Source organism: Lithobates pipiens, unplaced genomic scaffold, assembly GCF_037356315.1.
Source record: "Lithobates pipiens isolate NorthernLeopardFrog02 unplaced genomic scaffold, aLitPip1_a1.2 Scaffold_19, whole genome shotgun sequence".
Classification (NCBI taxonomy): domain Eukaryota; kingdom Metazoa; phylum Chordata; class Amphibia; order Anura; family Ranidae; genus Lithobates; species Lithobates pipiens.
In genome coordinates, this window is record NW_027507764.1 from 169,394,565 (window position 1) to 169,410,818 (window position 16,254).

Below are 16,254 nucleotides of genomic sequence, written 5' to 3' on the forward strand. Positions count from 1 at the left end.
CTTGGGTGGAGGTGCCGCTATCTTCGGTAAGGTAATCAGGAAGTGAAGCCTTGTGGTTTCACAGCCTGGTTCCCTAATGCGCATTCACAAGTCGCGTTGCGCGATCCCACTGGTCCCTGCTGTCTTCTGGAACCTGTGTATCTCCTAGAAGACAGCAGGGGGGACAGGGACGGAGGAGGAGCTGGACATGGCATAGATATCCACAGATACTGCGGTTATCTATGCCTGGAAGTGGGTGCAAATACCTGGATTATACTCTCCCCCCTGAAAGGTGCCAAATGTGGGGGGGGGGGGGGGTTAGATCCGAAAAGCAGGAGTTCCATTTTTGGGTGGAACACTGCTTTAAGGAGTGAATGTCAATGAAATTATTCTTTTAACCCTGATCCTTAATTTTATTCTGTTTATATTTGTGCTTTGAATGAATGAGCAACCTTTGACAGTTTAACCTGTGCAATACTGGGGAAGATGGGAAATACTGTATGATCTATCATCCCATTTAGCAGGCAATTATCAATGTCAGCTTGTAATTTGATTTACATACCATTCTGGTGTATATGAATAGTTCTTCTGAAATATTCTGACATATAAATATGAAACTGCTGAACTGTGACCTTCTCTTTTGGAAGATAATACATTTTGTCTGTCATTCTTGCATTTTCTATGACTTACCATGCTGATTTATATCAAGGCTAGTTTATGCTCTAGAAATGTCAGTCTAAAACTGTACTACTGGCATAACATAAACAACTCAAGACAATTTTAAAGCATTGAGATGCACATAAATTCTCAACTGTCAGAAATTTACTTGCAAGGCATACAGGCAATTATGTAAAAAGACAAATTACAACCATTGTCTTTTTATTTAAACCTGTTTAGAGGCAGAATAGATCTTTCCAAACCTTCTCATTTAGACATTAAGAAAACTGTATGTCCAAAATCAATATCTGGAAGAGAAAGTACTGTAAATTGGAATACAGAACATCTTACTCTGTATGGCACTGAACAATGTTCAGGCAAACTAGTACAACAAAACTAATATTTATCATTTGAACATTCACAAAATAATCACTGCCAAAAGCCAAGTTCTATAACTGTGTTACCAACAGTTTATACTGATTTAAATATCTAAATAATAAGTAACTGGGCATAAATAATGCTGAACTCTAGTCGGACACAAGTTAATACAGCTCTGTAGTCATATCATATCATATCATATATATATATATATATATATATATATATATATATATATACACACACACACACACACACACACACACACAAACAGTAGCTCACACAAGTGAGTACACCCCTCACATTTTTGTAAATATTTTATTATATCTTTTCATTTGACAATACTGAAGAAATTACACTTTGTTACAATGTAAAGTAGTGGGTGTACAGCTTGTATAACAGTTTAAATTTGCTGTCCCCTCAAAATAACTCAACACACAGCCATTAATGTCTAAACTCTGGCAACAAAAGTGAGCCCTAAGTGAAAATGTTCAAATTGGGCCCAATTAGCCATTTTTCCTCCCCAGTGTCATGTGACTCGTTGTCGTGTTACAAGGTCTCAGGTGTGAATGGGGAGCAGGTGTGTTAAATTTAGTGTTATAGCTCTCACTCTCTCATACTGGTCACTGGCACCTCATGGCAAAGAACTCTATGAGGATCTTCAATAAAAATCGTTGCTCTACATAAAGATGGCCTAGGCTGTAAGAAGCTTGCCAAACCCTTAAACTGAGCTGCAGCACGGTGGCCAAGAACATACAGCGGTTTAACAGGACAGGTTCTACTCAGAACAGGCCTCGCCATGGTCGACTAAAGAAGATGAGTGCACGTGCTCTATATCATATCCAGAGATTGTCTTTGGGAAATAGACATATGAGTGCTACCAGCATTGCTGCAAAGGTTGAAGGGGTGGGGGGTCAGCCTGTCAGTGCTCAGACCATACGCCGTACACTGCATCAAATTGGTCTGCATAGCTGTCGTCTCAGAAGGAAGCCACTTCTAAAAATGATGGACAAGAAAGCCCGCAGTTTGCTGAAGACATGCAGACTAAGGACATTATTTACTGGAAGCATGTCCTGTGGTCTGATGAGACCAAAATAAACTTATTTGGTTCAGATGGTGTCAGGGTGTGTGTGGCAGCAACCAAATGAGGAGTACAAAGACAAGTGTGTCCTACCTACAGTCAAGCATGGTGGTGGGAGCGTCATGGTCTGGGGCTGCATGAGTGCTGCCAGCACTGGGGAACTACAGTTCATTGAGGGAACCATGAATGCCAACATGTACTGTGACATACTGAAGAAGAGCATGATCCGCCCCATTCGGAGACTGGGCCACAGGGCAGTATTCCAACATGATTACGACCCAAACACACCTCCAATATGACCACTGCCTTGCTAAAGAAGCTAAGGGTAAAGATGATGGACTGGCAAAGCATGTCTCCAGACCTAAACTCTATTGAGCATCTGTGGGTCATCTTCAAATGGAAGGTGGAGGAGCACAAGGTCTCTAACATCCACCAGCTCTGTGATGTCCTCATGGAGGAGTGGAAGAGGACTCCAATGGAAACCTGTAAAGCTCTGGTGAACACCATGCCATGGATTAAGGAAAGGCTGGAAAATAATGGTGGCCACACAAAATATTGACACTTTGGGCCCAATTTGGACATTTTCACTTGAGTGTACTTACTTTTGTTGATAGCGGTTTAGACATTAATGGCTGTGTGTTGAGTTATTTTGAGGGAATAGCAAATGTACATTGTTATACAAGCTGTACACTCACTAATTTACATTGTAGCAAAGTATAATTTCTTCAGTGTTGTAGCATGAAAAGATGTAATAAAATATTTACAAAAATGTGAAGGATATGTAACGGTATATATTTATTTATAATCTAAGTACTGTTGGTGCCTGAATTTGACTTGATTTGTAGTCTTGCATTCCTTTAGGGCAGAGCTCAGACTAGAGGAGGAGGAAACAGAACATGATCTAAATCAACTGCTCTAAAGTGCTTATGTGCTAACAAGGAGCATGCTTAACCCCTTGATGCTGACGTAACACAAATATGCGGCCCCACTGGGCTTTTTTCTGTGGGGGCTGCATATTTGTGTATCTTGCCCTCCCAGCACAGGGACTGGGGTGTCCCTCAGAGAGTCCCAGACCACATTCTAACAATCAGGACTCGGAACATCCAATTTTAGGTCTCCTGATCATTGTGATAGCCTTTGATTGGCTATCACAGCAATCAGTCACTGTGAAGCCTGCCCCTCTGTCTCTGTGAATGGATGAGAGAGATTCATTTTATCTTTCTCTGTCCTTGCAGAGAGAGAGAAAAAAGTGTGTGTAGAAAAATAAAAACATAATAATATTTATAAAAATGAAATACATTTTTTTAAATACCTAGATCAAGGTTTGATCTAGGTTAGTGCCAAGGTTAGTGTTTGGGTCAATGTGAGGATCAAAGTCAAAAATCAGGGTTAGTATTTTGTGGACGGGCTTGCATTTTTTTAAATTAGTATCACTGTCAGTGTGTTTTAGGTAGGATAAAAAAGGCAAAATGTGCATTATTGTTTCTGGGCTGTACTACAGGTACAAACAACAACTAACATACACATATGTGGTATCACTGCGATCGCCAGGAGCAGGAGGATCTTATTTTGGGTTGTTCTTCGATGATAGGTTATGGTAGCAGCAAGAAATATACAGCTAAATTTAAAAAAAAAAGTTTTTACTCTTGTGAGCCATTTTTCCTTTGATAATAAAACAAAAAAAATAAAAGCCCAATTTGTCCTCAAAAAATAAAAAATAAAAGTTATGATCCACCTGGATGCACAAAGCAGTTGTGATAATATGTATGGTTTTACTAACACATTTTGCAACATTGGGCATAGGCATTAAGATTTGTTTTACCCATAGGCACGAAGGAGTTAAAGAAGGCGATAGCCTCTACAATTCCTTTGCAAGCCTCAGGAAAGAGTTCACAGCCAAAACAAGCTGCTCTCATGGATCAGCTATTGTCATCCGCTGGAGGAAGGGATTTTGCAATTCTGTAAGTTTATTCCAGTTGATAGGAGGTTATGCACTACTGCAAACAATCCAACATATGATACTGAAACACCAGTAGGTTTTAGTATTATATTAGAACACAAACAAACATCTGCCGCTTGAATACAGTACATTGAAGTACGGTAGTTACCATTAGTGCGGGTAGTCTGGAACGTTATGTTTTTTGGCATAGACGAGACTGTTCGGTTATGGTTACATTCACACCAGAGTGAACAGAGTATGAAGAAGGGCTTACTAAAATCTACCCTTTATTTCTTTGAAGAAAACTCAAACATCTATGTTAAACACTTTTTGGATTGTTAAATGTCTGATTAGAAACAACACTCTAATTCAAACATTGAACAACTCTTCTCCTTCACTACAACGGTTGCCTTAAGTAGCCTAATTTGGCTACTCAAAGGCACTTCTCAATACCGTTGTTGGTCCCTGTACTAACAGAGCCACACAACCACTCAAAGCTCCAAACAGCCCGCCCAAGCCCTGTCCCTACTATGACGTCACAAAGCATCCTCAAATCACGAGAGAACTCTGGACTTGAAGGTCATGTTCTGCCCTCACTAGCTTTCATTACATACCCACTGGCCGCTCGTAGAATCAGAAAGAAGAGGATTACAGTCACATGACAGGCAGCGAGCTGCACAAAAAAAAAGGTAGAACGATGGCGATTTTTACATTTTGCAGCATATGGCTAGCTTCTTTTTACATTAATGATTTTGGACAGGGATATGTATAAGGCTTTTCTTCCACTTTAACCATTTAACATCTGAAAGATTTACCCCCCTTCATGACCAGGCCTTTTTTTGCAATACGGTACTACGTTACTTTAACTGACAATTGCGCGGTTATGCAACGCCGTACCCAAAAAACATCTATGTCATTGTTTTCCCACAAATAGAGCTTTCTTTTGGGGGGATTTGATCACCACTGCGTTTTTTCTTTTTTTCGCTATTAAATCGAAAAAAATATGAAAATTTTTGAAAAAATAAAAAAATAAATGTTTTACTTTCTGCTATAAAACATATCCAAAAAAAAATAATCGAATTTCTTCATAAATTTTGACCAATGTGTATTCTGCTATAGGTCTTTGGTAAAATCCCAATAAGTGTATACTGATTGGTTTGCGCAAAATTTATAGCATCTACAAACAGTGGCGTAACTAGAACCTTCAGGGCCCCGGTGCAAAAAATGATGGAGGGCCCCCTGACCTCCGGGCCAGGGCCCTTCCCACTGATCTCAGGGGCAGCAGGACCTGGATAGAAGGGGGAACAAATCCCCTCCATTTTCCTCATGCAGCCACTGAATGCCTATCAGAGGGAGAGGAGGAGAAGCAGAATTTTAGTGGCTGCAGGAGAAAAATGGAGGGGGATTTGTTCCTCTAAATGCCCCCCCCCCATCCAGGTGGTCGGGGGCAACATGTGTGCTATTGCAATTGTAACCCCTGTAGTTACGCCCCTGGGATGAGTGGGTGGCAGCGGTGTTGGTGGGGGATGGGATCAGTGGCGGTTGGGGAGGGATAGGATCAGTGTCATCGGTGGTGGGGGGTGGGATGCGTGGCAGCGGCGAGGGAGAGATGGGATGAGTGGCAGCGGTGGGGGGGATGGGATCAGTGGCAGCAGTGGTGGTTGGGTAGGGATGGGATCAGTGACAACGGTGGTGGTGGGGGGATGGGATAAGTGGCAGCGGTGAGGGGGATGGGATCAGTGGCAAGGGTTGTGGTGGGGGGGTGGGATCAGTGGTAGGGGGGATTGAATGGGATGAGTGGCAGAGGTGGTGGGGGAATGGGATCAGTGCCAAGGGTGATGGTTGGGGGAGGGTGGGATGGGTGGTAGTGGAAGGGGGGGGATTTGATGGGATGTGGGAGTGGCAGCAGTGGTGGGAGGATGGAATCCATGGCAAGGATGGTGGTTGGGGGCGGTGGGTGGGATTGAGTGGTGGGGAGGGGAATGGTATCAGTGGCAAGGATGGGGTCAGTGGCAGTAGTGGTCATGGTGGATCAGTGGCAGCAGTGGCAGTAGTGGTGGTGTGGGGGGTATCAGGGTATCAGTGGCAGTAGTGGTGGTGGTGTGGTGGTATCAGTGGCAGTAGTGGTGGTGGTATCAGTGGCAGTAGTGGTGGTGGTGGTATCAGGGTATCAGTGGCAGTAGTGGTGGTGGTATCCGTGGCAGTAGTGGTGGTGGTGGTGTGGGGGTTATCAGTGGCAGTAGTGGTGGTGTGGGGGGATCAGTGGCAGTAGTGGTGGTGTGGGGGGATCAGTGGCAGTAGTGGTGGTGTGGGGGGATCAGTGGCAGTAGTGGTGGTGTGGGGGGATCAGTGGCAGTAGTGGTGGTGTGGGGGGGATCAGTGGCAGTAGTGGTGGTGTGGGGGGTATCAGTGGCAATGGTGGTGTGGGGGGTATCAGTGGCAGTAGTGGGGGTGTGGGGGGTATCAGTACAGTAGTGGTGGTGTGGGGGAATCAGTACAGTAGTGGTGGTGTGGGGATCAGTGGCAGTAGTGGTGGTGTGGGGGGATCAGTGGCAGTAGTGGTGGTGTGGGGGGATCAGTGGCAGTAGTGGTGTGGGGCGGGGGGATCAGTACAGTAGTGGTGGTGCGGGGATCAGTGGCAGTAATGGTGTGGGAGGGGGGGATCAATGCAGTAGTGGGGGTGGTGTGGGGGTATCAGTGCAGTAGTGGGGGTGGTGTGGGGGTATCAGTGCAGTAGTGGGGGTGGTGTGGGGGTATCAGTGCAGTAGTGGGTGTGGTGTGGGGGTATCAGTGCAGTAGTGGGTGTGGTGTGGGGGATCAGTGCAGTAGTGGGTGTGGTGTGTGGATCAGTGCAGTAGTGGTGGTGGTGTGGGGGTATCAGTGCAGTAGTGGGGGTGGTGTGGGGTATCAGTGCAGTAGTGGGGGTGGTGTGGGGTATCAGTGCAGTAGTGGGGGTGGTGTGGGGTATCAGTGCAGTAGTGGGGGTGATGTGGGGGTATCAGTGCAGTAGTGGGGGTGGTGTGGGGGTATCAGTGCAGTAGTGGGGGTGGTGTGGGGGTATCAGTGCAGTAGTGGGGGTGGTGTGGGGGATCAGCGCAGTAGTGGTGGTGGTGTGGGGGTATCAGTGCAGTAGTGGGGGTGGTGTGGGGTATCAGTGCAGTAGTGGGGGTGGTGTGGGGGTATCAGTGCAGTAGTGGGGGTGGTGTGGGGGTATCAGTGCAGTAGTGGGGGTGGTGTGGGGTATCAGTGCAGTAGTGGGGGTGGTGTGGGGGTATCAGTGCAGTAGTGGTGGTGGTGTGGGGGTATCAGTGCAGTAGTGGGGGCGGTGTGGGGGTATCAGTGCAGTAGTGGGTGTGGTGTGGGGGATCAGTGCAGTAGTAGGTGTGGTGTGGGGGATCAGTGCAGTAGTGGGTGTGGTGTGGGGGTATCAGTGCAGTAGTGGGGGTGGTGTGGGGGATCAGTGCAGTAGTGGGTGTGGTGTGGGGGATCAGTGCAGTAGTGGTGGTGGTGTGGGGGTATCAGTGCAGTAGTGTGTAGTGGGGGTGGTGTGGGGGTATCAGTGCAGTAGTGGGGGTGGTGTGGGGGATCAGTGCAATAGTGGGTGTGGTGTGGGGGATCAGTGCAGTAGTGGTGGTGGTGTGGGGGTATCAGTGCAGTAGTGGGTGTGGTGTGGGGGATCAGTGCAGTAGTGGGGGTGGTGTGGGGGATCAGTGCAGTAGTGGATGTGGTGTGGGGGATCAGTGAAGTAGTGGGTGTGGTGTGGGGGATCAGTGCAGTAGTGGGGGTGGTGTGGGGGTATCAGTGCAGTAGTGGTGGTGTGGGGATCAGTGGCAGTGTTGATATTGAGGGATGGGTGCCACTCACTTGCAGATCACTCTGTTCCCCTTCCTTGCTGGGTCTTGCTTGGATGAGCAGTAGCACTGAGCAGAGGGGATGGGCGGGGCCTGTGAGGGCAGGCAGGGCCAAAGAAGACGGGCGGAGCGGGCGGGGACTGTGCCCGTGAGTTCAGGCAGCGAGTATGGGTGGAGAGGATGGGCGAAGTGGGCGGGGACTGTGCCCCTAAGTGTGGGATGAGAGGATGGGTGGAGAGGATGGGCGGAGCCTTGCAGTGTGCCCGTGAATGCGCTCGGTAAGGATGGGCGGATCAGCAGGAGAGGATGGGCGGAGCGGACTCCCCGTGAATGACTGTACACCGTGAGTGTACTGTACTTTCTCCCAGGCGGCGGCGGGGCCCCCTACAGTGGCGGAACCAGAGGGCCCAGTCGCCAATGCGACTGGTGCGACCCTGGTAATTCCGCCACTGTCTACATACTATGGGATATATAATGGAATTTTTATTTTTATATTAGTAATAGTGGTGATCAGCAACTTATAGCAGGACTGCGATATTGCAGGGGACAATCAGACACTGAATGACACTTTGTGAAAAACAGGGACACTAATACAGTGATCAGTGCTAAAAATATGCAGTCATTGTACTAATGACACTGGTTGGGAAGGGGTGATCAAGGGGTTAAATTTGTGTCTAATGCTGCGTACACACGACTGGATTTTCCATCTAAATGAACTCTGATGGACTTTGACAGACTTTTTGACGGAGTTTTGCTGAAATGGACTTGCCTACACACGATCACACCAAAGTCCGATCGCTTAACGCAATGACGTACGACAGGACTAGAAAAAGGAAGTTCAATAGCCAGTAGCCAATAGCTGCCCTTGCATCGTTGTTGGTCCATCATACCTGCATACAGACGAGCAGTTTTCTCGATAGGAACTGGTTCTGGCGGAAAGATTTGAAACATGTTCTATTTCTAAATTTGTCAGATTTTTCGTCAGAAAAGGTCTGATGAAGCCCACACACGATCGAATTGTCCAACGGATGATAAAAATGATAAAAACATCAGGTCACCTATCTATATACTGTATCATGAATACCTGGATGCCCCTTGAAATCCAATCTGTAGCAGAGAAAATTGTTCTGGATTATTGAATGTAAACCACATCAATAACATAACTGACCCCTATTTCATGCTCCTTGCAATCTTCCTACCAGCAGATACAACATGCTGCACTACACCAAACCCAACAAAACAATAATGAATAGCTTCTTTGGGCAGCGGGTCTGTTCCACCAGTTTGTGCACATTTGTTCCAATCTCTTCATAAAGTTGATTTTAATAAGACCTGAGTAATGTCTGCATCTGCTACTTTTTTCCCTGAGTCAAAGACCCAATTACTGTCCAAATGGCACAGAAATTCCCTTTAAACAGTTTAATACACAGCTGAAAAACTTACCGTATATGACAACAGTCTTCTCTACGCAATGATTAGTCAAACCGTACAGCCATTTCTGTGGTTCATTCGCTTCTACAAGACAGCATAATTAGGGGGTAAACCACTTACTCTGTCACAATTAGGCAATCCAGAGATGTCATTTCCTCCACGCACAGTCTACTTATGGGACAATGAAGAGGAAGAGCAATGTATTAATAAATCAGTATGCCATTCAGCACCACTCACAGTGCCTCCCTCCCACCCAATTCAGCCACTGATCACAGGGCCTCTGCCCCCAACGACCTCACCCCCCACTCACTCTGCACCTCTCTCCATGAACTCAATACAATCTTGCCCCCCCCCCCCGCACACTGTACTTCACTCTGGCAATCAGTTCTGCTTTACAAAGGCTCCTGTGTATTTTCCTCACCACTGAAAAACCTTCAATCTGCTCAATCAGCTCCACACCACAAACCTGTACTGAAAAAGGACAATTTTGCAAGTTATTTTAACCACTTGCATACCGGGCCTATTCTGGCACTCCTCTCCTACATGTAAAAATCATAATTTTTTGCTAGAAAAATTACCCAGAACCCCCAAACATTATATATATATATATATATATATATATATATATATATATATACATATATATACATATATATATATATACATATATATACATGTATATATTAGCAGACACCCTAGGGAATAAAATGGCGGTCATTGCAACTTTTTATCTCGCACCGTATTTGTGCAACAATTTTTGAAAAAAAAACATGATTTAAAAAACAACAAAACAGTAACGTTAGCCCAATTTTTTTTATATAATGTGAAAGATGATGTTACACCGAGTTGATATATACCCAAAATGTCACGCTTTAAAATTGTGACACTCATGGAATGACGCTAAACTTCAGTACTTAAAAATCTCCATAGGTGACGCTTTAAATATTTTTACAGGTTACATGTTCAGAGTTATAGAGGAGGTCTAGTGCTAGAATTGCTGCTCACGCTCCACCGCACGCTGCGATACCTCACATGTGTGGTTTGAACAAAGTTTACATATGTGGGCGGGACTAACGTGTGCTTCTGAGGGCGAGCTACCGGGGACAGGGACGTTTCAAATTATTTACTTTTTTATTTTATTTTTTATTTTATTTTTTTTACCTTCTTTTACAGCATTTTTTTTTTTTTTAAAACATCCCTTGTAATAGGAATCAGTCATGACAGGTTCTCTTTATGGAGAGATGTGTGGTCAATAAGACCCCGCATCTCTCCTCCAGGCTGGAAAGCATGAGATCGGTAAAAAAAATCCACAATCTCATGTTCACCAGCCACAGATGCGGCTTTTTTTTACATCCATGGCCTGGACGTGACATCATAACGACGTGTCCGGGCCTCTGACAGTCAGAGATGACCAATGACCATCTGGTCACCAGACATCTCTATGCTCGTCATCCGGTGGTGGCTGATTCTTTCATTCTTTCTTCGGGTCCATGATGGCACGGGAGAGCCTGGAGAAGCACTGGATAGCGGCGGGGGGGGGGGGGGGGGGGGCGGAATGTACCCTCCCGTTGCCTGTAAGAATGATCAAGTGGCGGAACTGCCATTATGATCATTTTTATGGTGCACAGAATTGCTGCCTGAAAACAAGGATATCTGAATGATGCCTGTAGCTGCAGGCATCATTCAGATATTCCCACTAAAAGTCCAGGATGTCATATGACGTAGTTGGGCGGGAAGTTAAAGGAGCACACAAATGCTTTGAATTTAGTTTTGTCTAATGGTCAGCTTCAAGGAAGCTTGACTGATAGGCCTTAGGACACAATATGATGTCTTCAAGCTAAATAATACTTACAAGTACAGCCCTGGCCAAAAGTTTTGAGAATAACATAAATACACATTTTCACAAAGTCTGCTGCCTCAGTTTTTATGATGGAAATTTGCATATACTCCAGAACATTATGAAGAGTGATCAAGTGAATTGCAATTAATTTCAAAGCCCCTCTTTGCAATGAAAATTAACTTAATTCCAGTAAAAACATTTACGTAATTTCAGTCCTGCAACAAAAGGATCATCTGACATCATATCAGTGATTCTCTTTTTAACACTGGTGTCTGTGTTGATGGGGACAAAGCTGGAAATCACTGATGGTGATTGAGTTAGACTAACAAACTGGAAGCTTTAAAAAGAGGGTGGTGCTTGAAATCATTGTTGTTCCTCTGTTAACCATGGTTATCTGCAAGGAAACACATGTAGTCATTGCGTTCACAAATTCACAGGCAAGGATATTGCTGCTACTAAGATTACGCCTAAATCAAGCATTTATCAGATAAATAAGAACTTCAAGGAAAGAGGTCCAATTGTTGTGAAGAAGGCTTCAGGGCACTTAAGAAAATCTTACAAGCGCTAGGAACATCTCCCACATTTGATTCACCTGCAAAATCGGGGCACCACCAACGCAGAGTTTGCTCAGTGATGGCAGCAGGCAGGTGTGAGTGCATCTGCATGCACACTGAGGCGAATACTTTTGGAAGATGGCCTGCTGTCAAGAAGGGAAAACAAGCCACTTCTGCTGAGGACTGTGGGTAAAGTCCTTTTCTCTGATGAATCTACTTTCCTATTGTTTGGGGCATCTGGAAAAAACCTTGTCCCGAGAAGAAAAGGTGAGCGCTACCATCAGTCCTATGTCATGTCAACAGTAAAGCATCCTGAGACCATTGATGTGTGGAGTTGATTCTCAATCAAGGGAGTGGACTCACTCACAATTTTGCCTAAGAACATAGCCATGAATAAAGAATGGTACAAAAACCTCCCCTGAGAGCAACTTCTCCCAACCATCCAATAACAGTTTGGAGGGTGAGCAATGCCTTTTTCAGCATGATGGAGCACCATGGCCAGGAAACTCCCCAGACCTTAATCCCATTGAGAACTTGTGGTCAATCCTGAAGAGGCGGATGAAACCGCCCCCCCCCCCCCCCCCACAAATTCCAAGTATTGATTATGCAAGAATGGGCTGGCATCAGTCAGGGTGTGGCCCAGAAAATTATTGACAGCAAGCCTGGGCGATTTGCAGAGGTCTTGAAAAAGAAAAAGGCCAACACTGCAAATATTGACTTTTTGTATAAACTTAATGTCATTGTCAATTAAAGACTTTGCTAGTTATGAACTGCTTGTAATTATACTTCAGTATACCATAGTAACATCTGAAAAAAATATCTAAAAACACTGAAGCAGCAAAATTTGTGAAAATTATTATTTTTGTGTCATTCTCAAAACTTTTGGCCAGGGCTGTAGTCTTTACCACTCTGCTTTGATATAATAATTAGCCAGAAACAAGGTTTCATATTCTGCATAAAGTTGACAACTACATGCACCATTTCTTGGCAGCACAACGCACATTAGTGAGTTGTCATACGTTATAATGTGCTCCAATACATATCCATCAATGCACATTAGCGTGTAAGTTACTGCAACACGTTTTGGTGTACTGCGGTGCCGTTCATTCGTTCACCACATGTGTGTTAGCCCTTGTACACACAGTCGGACATTCCGACCACAAAATCCGTCGGATTTTTTCCGAAACTGGTGCTGCATACACATGGTCGGACAAAGTTGTCGGAAAATCCGATCGTTCGGAACGTGATGAAGTTCATTCGTTATGACGGGACTACATTCAGGCTAGTAGCAAATAGCTTTGGTCTCCTAATTTGATCTGAGCATGCGTGTTACTTTTTCCGATCGGAATTCTCTACAACCGATCGGACAAAGTCCGATCGGATCATGTTGTCGGAAAATTTTATATCCAGCTCTCAAACTTTGTTGATCGGACAAGTCTGATGGAGCCCACACATGGTCGGATTTTCCAACAACACGCTCCGATCGGACATTTTCCATCGGAATGTCCGACCATGTGTACAAGGGCTTACAGTGAACCACAGTGTATTGTAATACACTACCGTGGGTTGTGGTGTGCTGCGTTAAAAGCAAAAAAAAAAAAAAAAAAAAAAAAACCTACCTGCACCATTTTGTACAGTTTTTAACAGGGTATACGGCCTTGTTCACACCTATGCCTTTTTTAGTGCATTTTCAGTTTTACCAAAACACACTACAGTCCATTTAACATGGTTTCCTATGGGTCAAGTTCACATCTGTGCATTTTATGGAAAGGGCCAGGGACTTTTTTTTCTAGTTTTTGGTTGCATAGGCTTCAATGGATCAAAAATGTGTATTAGAAAAAGCAAAAAGCACTTGGAATATGCAAACTGCAACCTGCATAGGTGTGAACCCGCCCTACCTGTAGATGTGAACCTAACTTTTATGTTTGTTGTAGTAACACATGCAGTACAGTAAAAACGTGTATAGGCCCTAAAACCTAGGTTTTGTTTTTCCTTAGATGCTTCATCAATATTCACAGAAACACATTTTATGGAGTAGATGTAGGACACAAGAGTGTCAATTCACAAAGCCGCATTCAATCTTTTACAGGCATTTGTTATTATAAGCCATGATAATTTTCTTATCAAAATGTTCAACTCACACCAATAGATATCACAATGGTGTGGAATCATTATTTTTCCACATTAAACTAACAGTTATCTTTTGTTTTTTTTAGACTCTATCGTTCATTACCTGGTATTTTATTTCACAGGTCATTCCACCTGGAATGTCTCCTTTTTCTGCTCTCCGCATTAAACATCTCATAGAAACTAACTGCTTATCCTAACCAGAAGATAGCGGTATTTAGGTAGCAAAGATCGAAACCATAATCTTTGTGATTGCCTTTTATATGCACGAATACTGCAAAATTTGATGATATAATGCGTGTTCAGTAAATGTAGAAAATCCATGTCACAAAAACCTTCAGTTAAATTAGAAGAAAATACGATTGTTAAAATTACTTTTAAAAAAGCATGGCAATAAAAAACACTGCCTGCATCATGCGTTTGTGAATTAGTGCTATTGTCTTTTCACTTTAATGATGTAATTATGCTCGTTACTGTGTGATGCCTACCTTTCAAATAATTTTGTAAAATCGGAGGAGCTTTTAAAAATGATGGATGTTTTGTAGTTTTAAATTGTAAGTTTAAACAGTGTTTTACATAACTGTAGTTATCATGATTCCCATTTATTAATTGTTTTTGTGTTTTTAAAGTTCTGATTTAAGGGTTCTCTACAACCCATTCACAAGTTATGACAGTACTCGCCAACCACCCAGGTTTCTTTGTTTTACTTTTCTTTTTTCTTGATCCGATGCTGTCCATCTGTGCCTCGCCGGCTGTAATACTGAGAACCGAGCGATCTAACACCACAATCACTCGGTTCCCAGTGCTCACTGAGCAGAGAGCTGGTGACTGTCATTCACTGTCTCTCTGCTCTGCCCCCTGTGCTCATTGGAGTGTTGGGCTGTGGAGGGGGCAGCTCAGGCTCTTGGCAGATTGCTCAGAGGCTGAGCCAGGTGCCGATCCAGGCATGTGGGTGGATCCCGACTTCATTGTCGTGATCTTGCCTGATCCTGGATGGCTCTGTGACATGGAATGACAGCGAGCTTCAGTCTACTGTCTGCTTAAAACGGCTCACAGGAGTGCAAAATGAACTGCACCCCTGTGATCCACAGGAGTACAACCAAATGAGCTTTAGCTGTACTTCTCCTGTAGCCTCCCTGGTGGTATGATTATGTCAGATTTTTGCATCTCAAAGCAATTTAATTGTTTTGCATAGAAATGTGGCGTTTTATATTGTAGGCCTGTAATTATTAGTAATAACACATCTAGTAGACATCCTGGGTATGATAAAGTTTGAAACACTAAATCATAAATTAAAATATAATAAAAAAACTATAAACAATTATTAAAAATAAAAATAAAATTAATTTCCCCACAAATTAACTATCACTCAATTCTGTAAGTGTTCTAATTTACTATCGCTTTTTTCTAGCTGGTCTAAAACCACTTTTGACGTAAAGTGACACTTTTTGGTTGCTATGGAATATCTCAAGTTTCCAGGCAGAAAAAACAGTATATATAATATAAAACTGCATGCAGGGCACTGGATAAAGCACTAGGGACAGAAGGGATGTGAAAAGGTTTGATACAGTAAAGTAATCTGTAAGATTACAGTTTACTGTATGTGTTATGAATTTTCAATTTTTCAAATTTTCCGCCAGGCTTTGCCCCCGAGCGTCGCAACGCTCGTAGGGAACGGAGCCTGGCACACAGAGCATTGGGCGGCGGACACGGCCCGCAGACACGGGGGGGGGGGACATCGCAGGATCCTGGGGACAAGGTAAGTAACCTGCACCAGGATCCTGCAATGCAATCCTGAGGCTTGGGGTTATCGCTAATGGTCCTGAAATTTAACCCCGAGCCACACTCGGGAAAACCGCCAGGGAGGTTAAAGTACAAGTGATGGCAAAGCTTTCTTTTTTTCACTTTGGATAGCATAGAAAGGAGCTATAACCTCTGTCATTTTTTTATTTCTGTCATTTATAACACACTGGGGAGCCTTGCCTTCACTTCCTGTCCTGAAGCCACAACAGGAAGTGAGTGGAAATCCTTCCAAAGTGAGGAAATTACTTGCATTTACCATGCCCAACAGAACTGGTGTCCCTATTGGAAGATTACCCCCTCCCATTTATCTAAAATACATTTAAAAAAAGGTTTTGCCTTTAGCTAGACTTTATGCCCTGAGCTCATAGAAAGTAGATTTAATGACTGGAAGAGGATGTGAAATGTGGCGCTAAACCATGATGAGGATGACTACTTTGGGGCCTTTTTATTTTATAGCTGAAGTCCAGGTATAAAAGAGAAAAGCTATTGCAGATCTGTATTCATTAATACATCATTAAAAAAAAAAATATTTTAAACATAATCAGTGCAAGTACCTGAATTTAACCTGGTATCAGCCTCTTACAATCTCCTCTATCAGAGCTCATTAAAGCTAG

General features: G+C 43.8%; 1 protein-coding gene across 1 annotated transcript in view; it reads right to left on the reverse strand.

Annotated features, from left to right (window-relative positions):
* OSBPL10 (oxysterol binding protein like 10) overlaps nucleotides 1-16,254 on the reverse strand; it is a 634,297-nt gene that overhangs the window by 317,360 nt on the left and 300,683 nt on the right. The gene's annotated exons all lie outside the window — the stretch shown is intronic.